Raw genomic sequence first — 12,109 nt, 5'->3', positions numbered from 1 at the left:
GGGAGGCCTTCGCAGGCTGGAGAAAGGGTGGCTTCCCCAGCATAGACATGCCATGCCTTGGGGCTGTGCCAGCATGGCCGTATCACTTGGAAATCACAGCTTTCCATATTTTTTGGCCAGAACAGCTTTGCTGGCAGAAGTCTGTAGTGTAGGCACTGCTTAACCACAAGCCATCTTCAGAAGGTGATGAGATGCGAGCTAGCTTCCCAGCCTACATTACAACCCGTGTTGCAATACAAAATTCAGCCTTTGTGTCTTTCCACACAGAGCTGCTTGGACCACTGGAGGTGGGGACCATTGGACACTGTCAAGTAAGAGTCAAGATGCCAGTGACATGTAATAAACGGTTTTATAAAAAGCCTGACAGGGCAGTTTTCATTGATATGCAAACTCTAGATGAGTGCTGCTCTGGCCGAAAGGACCCAACTACGTGATGAGAGCAGTTGCAAGGCGACTTCACACTCTTTAAGCCAAATCAATCACAAGACATAAACAGCATCAGTAGCAAAAATGATAAACTAACATATCTAAAAGGACAATTACACTCCTCTGAAAAGGCCAAGTTCAGCAGGTCTTGTAGGACAGCTTCATCCCGGACTCAACCAGGAGACATTTTATTTGGCTGGCTGACCTGTTCCCCCATTTCTACCCATGAACTATAAGGCTGGTTTTGCCTTTTCTTCCTCTTAATTTTAGGCTTAGATGACATTTTCCTGAGTCAGAATTTACCATGAAACAAAGTGGCTGCTGTCTGAAGTACCCAGCAACGTAAACATACATGAAAATTTATGCGAACACTTCCAAATCTGAGGACACAAGGCGAACACGCATACAACTAATAGCTGGTTTCTACCAAAAATGCCAGAGACCCGCAACTCCCAATGAACTACTTATACCCATTGATCACTTAGATGCCAAGACATTACTTTAAGGGCTAGACTTTAGAAACCACTACTCGTAAGTGTGAGCAACCATTTTTGTCTTGACAAGACATGAGTATACTAGCAGAAAAGGAATACCAGTAATGCGTTACAGCATCCTCTGAAGTCCAGTCCTCAGTCTGGATGTGCTGAAATCAGGAATCTGCACAACAGTGTGAACAGACTTGTTTTTCCTTGGAAATGCAACCTGCAGCTGAGTGGCATGCAGAAGACACATCTGGAATTCCTCTGCTGCCAGAAGCTTTCTTGGTTCATGTTATGATACCAAGAACTGAAAGTTTATGTTTCTACAGAGAACCCCTCCCTTTTCCAGTTATTTTGTAGGATACAAGAAGCTTCTACTTACTGAACATGGTAATTATTGTATTTTCTGACACCACTGATACTTGATCGTTGATGCCTTTGGCAGATAAGACAAAACTCGCAACATTTTAAATTACACTGGTCTGCCTTCTGCTCAGGAACAGAGATTTTACAACAATCCTCACCTTTGATTCAAGCCTCCTCAAAGAGGAGGAACAGAGACTGTGTTGGGCAGACACATCCTAACTACCAAGGAAGAAGCAAGGAAAGGGCTCTCAAAACTTACATGGAGCTTCATGCCCTTGCTGGGATGAGGGGGCAGATCTTCCACAAAGAAGAGAGGAGCTCTACAGATGGAGAGGTAAGAGCACCATTGGTAACTAAAAAAATGATGACAATGTGCTCTGCAGCCTCAACTGCAGCTATCTCTGGAAGAGCTGCACCAGCCAAGGGACAGGGACTTGATTCCTGCATCTACATATTTTCTAGCTTTAGGAGGAATTGCTTCAATAGTGACAAGAGTCACTCAAGATCCGGATGCTATTCTTGTAGCAGCAGAGTCCCAGAAGTCTTCCCCAGACACACTTATGCTCGTTTTGAGAGCAGAACCTGATGGCATTCAGCACACCGCTGGGATATTCCTGGAGATCAATGTGACAATGGAGTCCTACCAGGGCCTGTTGCAGTCATACAGTGCACAATATAACCATATTCTACTCCTAAACTGCGTTTACCACCAGGGTGCCTGAGCAGGCTTTTCACCTTGTCCTAGCAGTATGAAATTAAGCTGCTAAGATAGACCCTTAAACACTGCTTTGGTGAAGGACAGGACTTTGAAATTCTACTCTGGATCCAACATAACTTTGCTCCATCAACCAAAAGGAATGGCTCCAGGAGAAAAAACAAGCATCCCTTGTAATTTGATATAATGTGGGATAAGATATTCACACTCTTAAGAAATAATAATAAGAAAGTTGTACCGGGGAATGCTTCTGATACGGATCTATTTTGCTGCCTGGCTCCACTCCGGCGCTACCCACAAGCCCAGAAGCTCAAACAGTATTAAAGGCTGGTCATTCCTGACACACCCTGCATCTTCCAAACACACAGGAGACTTTTCACTCAAAAAGCCAGCTGCATATGGAAAAGACGTTAAACTTTGTGCAGATCGGTCCTCACTCCTCGAGTCATACCTGTTCTCTTTAAAGCATATTTCCCTACTTCACCAAAAAAGGCCTCCCACATGTATTTACACTAGTGTTTGCTCTGCAGATGGCTGTGGGAAAGAAATATAGATTTTAATCTGCCTGGTGCACCACCAGCTGGGCTGCAGTTGGGATTTGGTGGACAGATTCTTTATTGCTGGTAGATGTAAGTGATGGGAAGAACACAATTTTATCTCCAAAATCTGGATGGAGGGGAAAAATAGCTTCCCTGCTGCTTCTTGGTATTGGAGGGAGCTAAAACACCTGGCACCTTCCAGGGAAAGTACTATTCCATGCTCCTTTCTGCAATCATGTAGAAGCTCTGTTTGGGATGGGATGGGAATGACTTGTAGCAATGGCTTCAGAGGAGGCTTGGTAAGTGTCCCCCTCTTTCACTTAAACCAGACTTTAATCAAAAGTAGCATTACAGTTTTGGGCAAAACCATTTCCATCCTTTGCTGGCTTCCCATTGTTCAGTTCTAGGCACGCTGTTAGACTTTGGTGCCTCAGTTTCCCCATCTGTTAAACGAGGGTAATAAAACCTCCCCTGGAGGTATCATTTACACTGTGGTGCTTGTAGGGAACTGTGCAAAGCCCTACAGCAACTACAGACCCTAAGCAAAGCAGCCAAAACTCTGCTAAGAAGACAGAAGAGCAGACACCAGACTAGCTTAGTCTGGTTATGAATCTTCTGTGTTACAGCAGGTTGTCTGGAGAAATGGGTCACCAAGGGACCAGCTGAGCCACCGATGCTTCAGCAAACCACCAGCCCGTTCGACCCCTACAGCCAGGCGTGCAGCGGAAGCTCAGAAAGCCAAAAAAAAGAGAGAAGCTGCCAGCTTCTTCATATTCATGAGCTCTTTAATAATGCTCGACAAAACTTGGAGGCATGTTCTCTGCTGTTGCTCCTGCCCTTTTGCACAGCGAGCAAGTCATAAATATTTCAGGGGAAGAGTCCAGAAAATTTGCAAGATTGGTCCTAGCCTTTTACAGCATTAATGAGCAGGCCATTAATAGTTAATGAAGCAGCTGCTGGTGATCTCAGAGGTAAAGACAAGAGGAGAACAGCAGTGTTTGCCCATTCACTACCATGTGATAATGCAAAGGAATGGCTTCATTCTTCTATCACATCCTCCTCATCATGGCAAGACCTAGGAGGTGATCACAGGACCTCAGCAGAACCACACCTGACCCCCCTGCCCTGCTGCTCTCACCCAGCAGGGACAGAGACCACCACAAAGGGTCTGAACCGACCCTCCTGATGCTCGGGGAACATCCGTGGGAGTGAAAAGGGCTCAGTGCTGCATCTTACTTCAACACAAATGCAATGTCCCAAACACCCACCCAGGCAGGACCACACAATGCATGTGTGCAGGTGTGTGTGTGTGCACCCTGTAGCTGTACATATGTAAAAACGCCAATAAAAAGACTGGGGACTTGAGCCTTTTAAAGGTCTCAGCTGCTTGTTCAAAGCCGCACCTTGAAATCCAAATTAACAATACAATTAAGCAGCCAACTTCAAAGAACAGCTTTTGTGATTTCAGCCTTGAATGCAGTGAGGACTCCAGTGAAAAGGTATTTTTTCTGCACTTATTCCTTCATACCCCTGAACTGACATTGCCTTGTCTGTACATTTGTAGCCAGGAAAGCATGTCACCTTTTGGTCACTCCACGTGCCGGGAGCTTTACCCAGGAAGGGCACCACGGGGCTGCCAGGAGCAACTCCAGCCCTATGGCCTGGGCAGGGGCAAAACGAAAGGGGGGTGGCAAAAAGAACCGGGTAAAAGTGTTGCCAAACTCTGTTTCCTTCTTTTTATCCCTGCTGGTATCACGGATTTTTAAGGGATTTGTGAGGTTGTTTTCCACCTGCCTCCACGTTTGTGTGTGTGGGTCTATCAATCCCAGCACATCCCCTAACGTCTGTGACATTTGACAGAGGTGAAAATCTTGAGGACAGTAACTTCCTACCAGTCTCATGAAAACAGAGAGGGTGTGGAGAAGAGATCCCCATCACCAGTGCCATGAAGTGGAGAGGGGTTAGTCTGACTCTTCTCCCAGTGCACTCAGGAATCCAATCTCGTGAGTCAAACACACTGGGAAGTGGTTTCCATCGGTCCCGCTGGCCCCAACAATAATCAGTCTCCTGGATTTCAGCTCACCTCACATCTGGCTTGTCACATATGAAGCTTTTTCTGCTCACCAACTGACAAGGGTCTGCACAAAAAGCGAGCATTGGTAGCACAAGACTCCCTGAAGACCCCCAGGTGGATAGGGACAGCACAGACCCGTCTTCTTCAACAGCAAGCCCATAAACTAAGTGGGTTTAGATACAACCTGACTACCTCCCTTTTATGTAAGCGTTCTTAGCACAGAGTGTTTGGGCTGTAATGCTCAGAGCTGGCAGTCAAGAGCCTCGAGTTCACTGGGAATGAGAAAAGGCAAAGAAAAGCTTAATTTCAAAATTATAGTCTTAATTCCACCCTCCAAACCAGAGCTGTTAAGTAGTACAAGAGTCAAAGGCAAATGCAGCATTGGGCCCTTTGTTAAGTAATTAACTACAATTCGCCTAATCTATCTGCAGGTACTCACTGAAGAGAAAAAAAATTTCTCTGTCAACACCCTACTCTCACCTAAACCGTGGGGTTCTGGATAAGCACCTCCTGGGATGATCATCTAGTTTTTAACACAACTGGCTTTGCCTGTCTTCAAACAAGACTCTGCCTGCCTACTTTCAATGCAGATCAAAGGTGATCTTAATAGATCCTCACTGTATTAAGACCTATAAAATAAGTTTATTATGTTAAATTTCAAGTAACTATTTTATTCTGTAATTTGATTAACAACTATCATTTGCCAAACACGCCTTGGAAAAAAAAAATTACTACTTGGATTTAATAATAAAGAACATAATTAGCAATGAATGTATAGTGCTTCCTTTTAAAACCCACAGCATGTAACATTCCTTCATGCTTTAAATGGGGAGCACCTTAGAGTCATTATAAACCTTGATTTAGACTTTAATACCTTGAACTATTTAAATCACATGAAGGATGAAACTTTACATATGAAGAACCCTGCCAAACCCAGATGTGCATTGAGCTGTTCCTCACCCTCATACCATCTATTTTACATAATTTAGGAACGGATATTTTAAAACTGCAGACAAGTCAAAAAAAAGTTTAATGACCAAAAAAACCTACTCAACTTCAAATGTTTCTTAATCAGCTTCCTATTAGCTGCCTGTTTCATTTTAAAAAGAAGAAAAAGCCCAAGTAGTAAGATTCTTAATATTTTTCCTCCTCTAGCTACAGTGTAAAAGTTTCATTACTAACTGTGTGATAAACTTGCTGCTTCCAACTTTTTCAGTACTTATTTTTTACTGATTTTAAAACACAGCGGAGGGACGAGGGCCATTCACACACTAGCCAAAAATTTATCAACCTGCAACCTCCAACCAAGCCAAGTGGTCACAGTAGAAGATGAAGAGTGTTTCAAGATGAGTAGGTCGTAAAAGACTAATAAGAAAGGGTGGCAAATCACAGTCTTTCTCTGCTGCTGTGCAGATCAGCAATCAGGAGTTTGAGCAGAAGAAAGGTGTCCCACCTGATCTGTGCCAGAATCCTGGTACAGGAACTCTTCTGGAGGATGCTACGGCAGCACCTAGATAGATGCACAAACCAAACCCAACCTGACAGTAACCTCAGGTAGCCACCTCCATCCAGAGATTCTCACTCAGGACGAGAGTGAGAAGAACCAAATAAAAACCCCATCTACACAGGTGTGAACAAAATACAGGCAGATTAAAAAAATTAAATAAAAGCACGTTAGATGAAAACACGAGCCAGTCTGAGCAGTCCTGAGGGAGCTGCACTTACCACGAGGTATTTCTGTCAGCGAGAGGCAAATACGAAAGGCGGCATCAAGTCCAAGGCAGCTAACAGAAAAATATGATCAAATTCCAATCTTGGCTGTAGAAATCGATACAGAGAGGAGGCTCAGGTAAGAATTCAGCCTTCCTGTGCAAATACACCACTTCCAAAATGCAGCAAACTGTGACTCACATCATTGCACACAAAACACCTAAAATAAAAGCTAAAAGCGTGGCAGAGACTGAGCAGTAATCCCCATCCCCTCCTGCTGCCCGCTACTTTCTGTAAGTAAAGCAGCCCAATCCAAGACAAAAATCCTTTGCCATAAAGTACCGCATACTGTTTGTATCACCACAGATTTTGAGATGCAGCAGTGCTAATGTTAAATACCCAATATCCTCCTTGCAAAGCACTTCGCACGTGTTTCAGGGGGTGCTTCACATTTAATAGCGTATTTCAAACCAGGTCCCTCACTCCAGCAAGCCACCACAAAAGCACTTTCCCCGTGGATGGAAAGGAGCCTTCCCTGCCCGGTGAGCACCCTGCTGGGATGCGGATGGAACCCTCCAAAGCAGTGGCAGGGGGGGAACAGGTAGTGCAGACAGGGATTTGTGTTTGTTTTTTTTTTTAAAAAAACATATTTAAGCCCCCTAGAAAGGTGCAGAGAGGTGCAGAGGGATCAGAAGGGAATTGGGACCAGCTGGCCAAGGGCGTGTGGGATCCCGGTCACCCCCTGCACCCCAGAAAGCACCCACTCTTCAGTGATCTGGGGGGAGAACACCACCGTTCACTGCTTGTCAAGAAGCAAGAGGGGAGCAAACAAAAAGGAGTTCTGATTTCAGAAGTTTCACTTTAAATCCACCAACTCAGTGCTCTGATCTGCTGCTGGAGAAGAGACAGGGCTGGAGCTAAGATCATCCCTCTGTACCAGCTCTTTTCAGCATAAGTAATATCTGATGACACTCCTCTCCCGGCTCAGATACTCACCAAGTGTTCACACGCTCTCCCAGATGATCACACAGGGGGTAAACACATAAAAATAAGGCAAAACACAAAATCAAGGTACTTATAGATAAAGGCCAAGATGCAGGGTAACAGGACAAGCCAACAGAATTTAAGGCACTTCAAGTATATTTAGGCTAGAAAGCAAAATACTTTAGAGAGCTAATGTGGGGTTTTTTTCCCTGTATCTGATTAACCGTGGATTTTGAAACTTGTGTATGCCTTGAGCAATATTTCCCAAACCACCTCATCCCCTTGACATAACCGCAAGGCACACAGACGAGATGTCGGCAGATACACAGAGCAGGGGTGTCCCGGAAAAACTGTGAGGATGCTCTAACTCTAAATAAAGAAAAGATGCCAAGTTAAGAGTGGTTAAGAAAACAGTTCCCTCCAAATACATCGTTCTTCCTCATCACTCCAATTGCTTTAACACACACGTGGAGCCTATTCCTTTCTTATGCTGGAGGATCCCAGACAGAGGGAAGTAAGGGCCTCCTAAGGCAGCAGTTTCCTCTGAATTTACTGATCACCATTTGTTCCTGAAAACTTCCTACCTGCAGCAGTTGGGCAAAATCCTGCAGGTCCTCAGCGGCCACCAGTCCCTGCACCCAGCAGCCTGGCACGGCCAACTCTCCCAGGCAGCACCCTCAGACACTTTCCCTGGTTCAAAAACTCCACACGAGGCTTTCTGGGCATCTTAACACTCCTGGCTTCTCAAAGAAAATTAAATCAACCTTCAAAATAGCAGCACCATGGAGCTGGCACCTTCCCGGCAAGATGCTTGTACCTGAGCACAGGTTGGGGAGACCCGTGCCTTAGGCTAAAGCCCAAGGGCTTCTGACTCTCAGAGCCTGAAAAGAACCCTGGCTGCCTAGTCCTGAGACGAGTAACAGATCCCAAAAATCTGCAACCACAAGGTCACAACTCCTCCCAACACCAAGCATTACATGACAGTAATGGAAAGTGCCATCATAAAAGTGACAGGCTGCAAGAGATGCCGTGGGGATGCCAGACAGTGACAAGGAAATAAATGAGTAATAAAGGATCCTGAAACCACCTTTGGCTGAGCAAAAGGAGGGCGTTGGTGCAGTGGTCCCAGGGGTGGGAGCAGTGACAGCCATGTGGACACCCAGCCAGGCCACCCAGCACCCTCCCCAGGAGGGAGCAGAGCATTCAAACAATGTCCTCACCTTTCAATCACATGGAAAAAAATAGGTCTGACCCAACGCTGCTCTTCTCAGAAGATCAGGAAGGGGAATATTTTTGGAAAAATGCAGAAAAAACTCAGCTCCAGGGGGGACTCTGGGATAACCCCATCTTCCACAATATTCAAGGAAGCCATACCAAAGCCTGGGAGACGACAAGCACTGAAGCCTGTAACAACAGTGTGCTCCCAGCATATCATTTAAATAAATCAGTTTCTGGAGAGACAAAAGACAAGGAAAAACTCCCTGTGGTGCCTGACAGTTTGTGCTTAAGAGGATGCTGAAAAAAAGAAAAAAAACAAAACCCACAACAAAACATATTTGCTTTAGAGGTGGGAGGCGGGAAGAGGGGTGGGGAAGGCATCTCTTCAGGCCAGAACCATCAGGACTTTCTTTTATTTCGTGCGAGAGTGAACCAGCAGCCCAGCAGCAAAGCTTGGAGATGCCAGCGCTGTCTGCTTCGTACCGGCTTCCCCCGGCAGGAGAGGAGGGAAAACCTCCCCGCATCGCTTCCCCGGGGCCTCCGTCCTGGCACTCCCTGAAATCCAACAAAACTTACTACCTCCAACTGCCCGCTCTCGGATCTTCTTCTTGCAAATAAGATTTTTAAAAACAACAAGTATTTTCCCACTTCTGCTATCTGAGTGAAGTGTAACATAAAGCAACTGAAACTAATAAGCATGAAATTAGGTTGAGAGAGATAAAAAAAATGTCCAAAGCATGGTGAGTGAGAAAAAGGAACACGTACTTCGAAGGGAAGGGGCACAGAGTTCTTGAGAAATACTGGTATTTTATTAAACCCCTCTGAGGGTGCCTTTAGCAACAGCTCAGAACCTGCTTTTTTGGGTGCTACTTAAAATAACCCACAAACAACTAGATTCTTTTTAAAAAGAAAGGAAACACATTTTTTCCCTATACAGCTCTGCTTACAGCACCTTTTCCTCCACTCATCAGACTGGACAACAGGTTAAATAACCCTTAACTTCAGGCTTCCTTAGTCACGATCACTGACCCAAAACAAGTGAGAAAATATCTTTCCATTTGGGCTTTTTTGTGTTGTTGTGGTGTTGTTTTAAGCTCCAGCGAGTGAAATATGCAGTTTCAACACTTACTAGAGAATTGTGGGAACAACAGGCAATTAATGACAAAAGAGAAGCCAAAATCGACAGGTAATTTAAGGTTGCAAGTTTAAAAAAACATTTAGTATTTAAGAGGGGAAATAAGGCCAGGACAGGAAGAATGGGAAAAAAAGAGGGAAGGAAAACTATGATTTCAGGCCCGTGATGGGGCATGGAAACCAGTGCGAGAAGTTCCCGTCCCACCCCTCTCACTGCTCACATGAAGTTAATCGTTCCCTTCATTGGTGCCAGCTGGGACCACACTGTAAATCACATCACCAAAATGCTGCAAGTTAAAAAAAAAATACTAAAATACAAATATATATCACTTAAGAAAGGAGGGAGTGAAGCAGAGGGTTGCTTCTCACCAAGATTGTTTCCGTGCAAACCCACAGCTAAGAGGACAGTAACACAAGGGAAATAACTTTGTTTTTCAGCTTTGCCACATTTTTCCAGGACAGAAGATGAATTTCAGGCTGCGGAGGAGTCTCCCAAGTGAACTGACCTACGCTGTGGTCAGATAACACCGGTCCGGAGGAAACTCCGTGACGTCCACAGTTACTTGTGTTTGGGCCAGATGTGCCCACTCCTGTGGCCCGAAGCTTCCAACGCCTGCTCCTGCTGGGAGGACTGGACTTAACTTGGGCTTAACTCCAGCAATAAAAAGAGTTTCCCAGAGAGCAGTATTGCGGTGCAGACAGTGAGGGCTGAACAGGCACACGGCAGCAGAGAGACCTGCACGAGAACGTATTATGTCAGGTTTGTGCCACAAATGCTTGCCATGTGGTTGTACCAGCCCAGGGCAGGACATGTCACCAATGTAGCTGTGCTGGCAAAACCCACGAGCAGAACGGCTGTCACACCAGCAAAGAGGTGAATTTTAGCTGGTGCTGCTTTATCAAACGCATTGCAAGCAGTTGGGAGGATAAGCCCATGACCAGCAAATTCACCCAAGGAGCAAGCTCTTGGTGGGGTCATGGGATGCTGACCCCACCAAAGTGCTCATGCACCCCTCTGCCATGAGTACCCCATGCAATGAGATATTAAGCAGTCTGAAATGTACTCATGCTTGCTTTTTGCCAAGGCCTGTAGTAACAGGACAAGAGGCAATGGTTTTAAACTTAAAGAGGGTATGTTTAAATTGGACATAAGGAAGAAATTCTTTATGGTGAGGGTGGTGAGAGGCTGGAACAGGTTGCCCAGATGGATGCCTCATCATTGGCAGTGTTGGATGGGGCTTTGAGCAACCTGATCTATTGCAAGATGTCCCTGCCCGTGGCAGAAGGTTTGGACTAGATGATCTTTAAAGCTCCCTTCCAACACTAACCCTTCTATGGTTCTGTGATCTTATGGATGTAGAGGATACCCTTAGAGCCAGATGCACAGTCCATGGGCTTCCCCTGGCTGCAAGACGAAGGACAGCATGAGATGGAGGAGACACACTTCAGAGCCTGTCAACGGTGTAGATGGCAAATGAGACCAAGGGTGAGCCTGGGCCGTGGCCTTGCTTGACTTGTAGTCTACAGGAGCGGGGCAGGAGGAGGAATCGAATCACAGAATCATAGAATTGCCCAGGCCGGAAGGGACCTCCAAAGGTCATCTAGTCCGACCTCCCCGCAGTCAGCAGGGACACCCCCAACTAGACCAGGTTGCCCAGGGCCTCATTGAGCCTCTCCTTGAATATCTCCAGGGAAGGGGCCTCAACCACCTCCCTGGGCAACCTGTTCCAGTGCTCCACCACCCTCACAGTGAAGACCCCTCTCCTAATCTCCAGTCTAAATCTGTTCCCCTCCAGCTTGAAGCCATTTCCCCTCGTCCTGTCACTGCAGGCCTTTCTAATCTGCCAATTGCTCCTGAAGTGTCTGCAAAAGCCAATCTGAGAGGCAAGCCAGCGGTGAGCAGGCTTTGCTTTGCTAGATCAGGTCCCCACTGGGGTCTGCCCACGGGCTGCAACCCGGAGAAGACATATACCTTAGGTGTAGCCAGAGAGGCTCGCTGCTGGAGCAACGCTGAACTCCTCGCACACACCCTGCTTTCACCACCCGCCACGTACCCCGCGCACCGGCCCCACTCGCAAAAGGTTGTCAAAACTCACTGAAATCCTCCCCCCCCCTACCCCGGCTCCGCTCCTGACGTGCGATTTCTAACCACGCAGGCGTCACAGATCACCTTCTTCCCCATTTGCTTCCCGACCCTTCCTCCCTCCTCCGTCAGCCCTCCAGATGGCCATCGCTCCCCTCTGCCAAGCGCCGACACGAGCCTTCCCAACGCCAGCCCCACTCGGGGCATCGCAAATTCACAGGGATGTGGCACCACAACCCATGTCCTCAGCTATCAGAATAATCCCCCCCCCCCCCCCCCGCCGGTCTTTTTGCGGTCCCGTCGCGGTCCCGTCCCCGTCCCCGCCGGGCTCCTCCCGGTCCTGTCCCTGCTACCACGTTCCCCCCAGGCTCGTGGCCGTCC

General features: G+C 46.7%; 1 protein-coding gene across 3 annotated transcripts in view; it reads right to left on the bottom strand.

Moving 5' to 3' along the window:
- The window catches only part of ZHX2 (zinc fingers and homeoboxes 2), a 77,385-nt gene that overhangs the window by 58,972 nt on the left and 6,304 nt on the right, over nucleotides 1-12,109 (bottom strand). The window lies entirely within an intron of this gene.

Source organism: Calidris pugnax, unplaced genomic scaffold (genome assembly GCF_001431845.1).
Source record: "Calidris pugnax isolate Ruff unplaced genomic scaffold, ASM143184v1 scaffold41, whole genome shotgun sequence".
Lineage (NCBI taxonomy): Eukaryota > Metazoa > Chordata > Aves > Charadriiformes > Scolopacidae > Calidris > Calidris pugnax.
This window is presented reverse-complemented; position numbering and strand designations above follow the sequence as displayed.